The sequence below is a fragment of the Austrofundulus limnaeus genome, unplaced genomic scaffold (assembly GCF_001266775.1).
Source record: "Austrofundulus limnaeus strain Quisiro unplaced genomic scaffold, Austrofundulus_limnaeus-1.0 Scaffold733, whole genome shotgun sequence".
Taxonomy (NCBI): domain Eukaryota; kingdom Metazoa; phylum Chordata; class Actinopteri; order Cyprinodontiformes; family Rivulidae; genus Austrofundulus; species Austrofundulus limnaeus.
The window spans coordinates 69,476-73,137 of NW_013953135.1; positions in this window are offsets into that span (position 1 = coordinate 69,476).

Below are 3,662 nucleotides of genomic sequence, written 5' to 3' on the forward strand. Positions count from 1 at the left end.
ATTAAGCATAAAAACAAAAACAAACTGGTATCAGAACAGAAGAACTGTGGCTGAAATTAAGTTTGACAGCTGTGGCCGTAATTCACCAGTAGGGGACAGTATCATGCCACCAGTGACAAAGAGCTCCAGAAATAAACAGAGTTCTCAAGGAATTATTGCGTGATCAGACAGATCGAGAAATGACCGCTCCTTAGATAAATGTATCAGTGCTGTGTAGTGACTGTATCTCCAAACTGAGTTCTTTTGTCTTGCAGATCTTTATTTAAATGTTGCTGCATCAACAACTCAATCTTTCATTGTCTACATTATGTAACATGTGGATCATGACTAAAAAAAAAAAACAAGATCCCAGATACGACTGGCCAAAATGAGTTTCCTTTGTGGGGTGGCCGGGTTCAGCCTTAGAGATAGAGTGAGGAGTTCCATCATCCGGGGGGAGCTCGGTGTAGAGCCGCTCCTCCTTCACATCAGGAGTCCGTTGAGATGGTTTGGGCATCTGATTAAGTACCTCCTGGACACCTCCCTTTAGAGGTGTTCCGGGCATGTCCCACTGGTAGGAGGCCCCAGGGAGGACTCTCTAGAGGCATTACGTATTTCCTCTGGCCTGGGAATGCCTTGGGGTCCCCCAGGATGAGCTGGAATGTGTCACTGGGGAGAGGGATGTCTGGGTTTTTCTCCTGGACCTGTTGCCTCCGCAACCCAACTATGGATAAGCAGCAGAAAATGGCAATGGAGATATAGTAGATATCATATTTTTACACTGTCACTAGGTGGTGCAGTCATAAAATCACAACATTAGCATATCGTTAGCCTCATAGCATAAATGCCTAATTGCCCAAGACATCTTTGGTCACAAGTGGCTTGATATGCCATGAGGCTAATGATATGGCCGTGTTCAGGACTTTGTCACCTATATTTCTGCGACGCTTTGGGCAGGTATCAGTGACGTTATACCAAAGCTGTGTTTAAATTCCCATGCCCACACCGTTTACATTTTTGAACAATTGTTGATCATTTTTGTGCACCATGTTGTGAAGAAGCTTTAGTCCAAATTTGAAATCAATACACTCAAATTTGAAGACAAATAAACGTTTGGTTTGACGTGGAAATCGACAAAACTGCCATTTTATTCAAAATATCTGACTTCATATAACTTTTACAATATAGTGCCAAGAGACATTTTTGTAGGACCTGAACTGGTGCACCTACTTGTACTAAATTAATTAGCCGTCGATGTTCATCCAAAGATTGTGCCCTCCATGTTTCAACAAAATTTGTGCTTTGACTCATGAAATATTTTGTTATCAGACAAGACACACAAACACACACACACACCTTCACCTGTTGGCAGCAGATGATAAAAATTCCTAGACATTCTGAACAATTTTTTAATTGATGTAATGGGACTCTTTAATTCTCATGTGGTCCAACTTCAGCTCAGTCCAGTGAGCCTCTCATCAAAATGATGCACAAATCATAATGTGGCCCTGCCTCTCCAGCCCTCCTCTGTTCTGTCTCACTGTCCAACGCTTTCCCATCTCTTTTATTAGATAATGCACAGCCCACTACATAAAAAGCAATAGATTATTCTCTATTCTTGGTGACAACGGAGGAGAGGGAGGAGGATTATGGGGAGCAGAATGATGAGGAGGCTAATTTAGGCAGTTTGAAAATGCTGGAGCGAGGGCAAACTGTTGAAGAAGGGATAGAGGGAGGGGAAGAAGTTTATGTGGCAATGTTTCAAATGTGTTTTAGAAAATAAAATGTGCCTTTCCTAATCCACTCTCCTCACCTCTGCTACCTAAGTAAATCTCTCCCCAGCACTAATGAACTATTATGACAAAAACCATGGAGATATTTACCGTGTTGAATCTGTGCTCCTCAGTCCCAGAGGGCCACATGAATTATAAATCACTTTTATTTTCCCTCCTTTCCTTTGCTTCCACTTTGTGCTTGTTTGCAGGTGTAATGTTTGTCTCTCCCACATCTTCAGCCATATGGGGACTGACATGTGTATCTCTCATCTCCTCCCACGGAGCGACCGAGCTGCGCCACTCTGTTATGCTCGATGTGGTAGCCCATGGTTATGTATTGAATGTAATGACCAACAGCGTTTGCTGAGATTAATTGATACTAATGGCTAAAAGAGTTAGCGGTGATTGATGGCTGCTACACCACAGCCACACTGGAGGACTTGACACAAATCACGTTGTGCCTCTGCTCCCTCTGCAGCATCATGCTCCGTCTGTTCTGCGATATAGTGCACTGTCTGAGACCAGAATGAGATTGTGTTAGACCATAAAACCCCAGCTACATCATTATTTATATCAGAGCTGTACAGGAAGGTTTTATTGCGAAACCAGATTTTGATGACAAAATGTGAAAGTTTTGGGAAATATTTTTTTTTACTTTAAATTAATTGTGGGATACATGCGTGTATTGTCGCCCTCACTGGAGAAGTGAGGGTGGATGATAATGTTTTTGCACATGACTGTGTGTGTTTTTGTTCCTGGTCTTTGCTGACTTTTTTGGATATTTCGATATAAACACTTACCTTGTCAGGACCAGTAGTCCTTTTGGGGACCAAAGACCAGTCCCAATATGGTGGAACACTACTGGTGGGTTTAGAGACTAGGTTTAGGACTAAGATATGAATTGAAGTGGAGTTAGGGTTGGTTATGTGGGGTGGTTAGGTTTAAGTTACTGTATGTGTCAGGTTTAGCCTACATGAACAGAAGTCAATACATTGTCTTACTAAGAATAGATATACAAACTTGTGTGTAACTAAAGAGGATATGAGACTGATAGTAAAATTTTGACAAAACAAGTTAGAAATAGATCATTTATTTAAAAATTAAAGGGTTAGCATTCTTTGAAGAAAGGCATATAACCACAACCTTCCATGCTAGACTGAAATCATTTTATGTTAAGAACTACGACAGCACTTACACAATCTCATGCAGTCTCTGAAGTGAGGGATGTGACTGACTCATCCGCAAAATTGAGATCTGTTATATAGTCTACTGTAGGCAGAGGAGAATTGTTGGTGGAAGTAAAGAGTGAAGGAATACATCAACAGCAACCTCTGCACCCCCACTTGCTTTTGGGGAAAACAACCCCTCTACTTTGACTGGCAGGAAATGGAACTCTGAATTTCTGATGTGCTTTATTAAGAAACCCCCTTCAAATTCCTACAGATTTTATGCCTAAATAATATATCAGATAAATAACTGTTTAATGTTACTGCTGATCAACAATGTCACAAAGAATCTTGGGGTGACTCTCCAAAATAAAAGCCATAACACAGTCTCGGGTGCTTTTTTCTGCTGTTACTGTATGTAAAGTCTGTTTGAAAGAGTCTGCTTTGTAAGAATTAATGAATCATATGGGGCTACTTTGTTTTTCATTTTTACATTTGATATAACTAATTAAGAACAGCAGAGTCACTACTCAACTTATTAAAGCTGGCCCTATTTTCTTTAAAATTTATATTCATAAAAACAAAATATGCACATCCTCCTGACACACTGCATATGAGGACACTATTGTTTCATTTTACTTAATTAAGAAATATTGTCCTTTATTCAAGGAGTCTTGAGACATGAATGGTGTTTTACTATTATATTTAAATAACACACACACACACACACACACACACACAC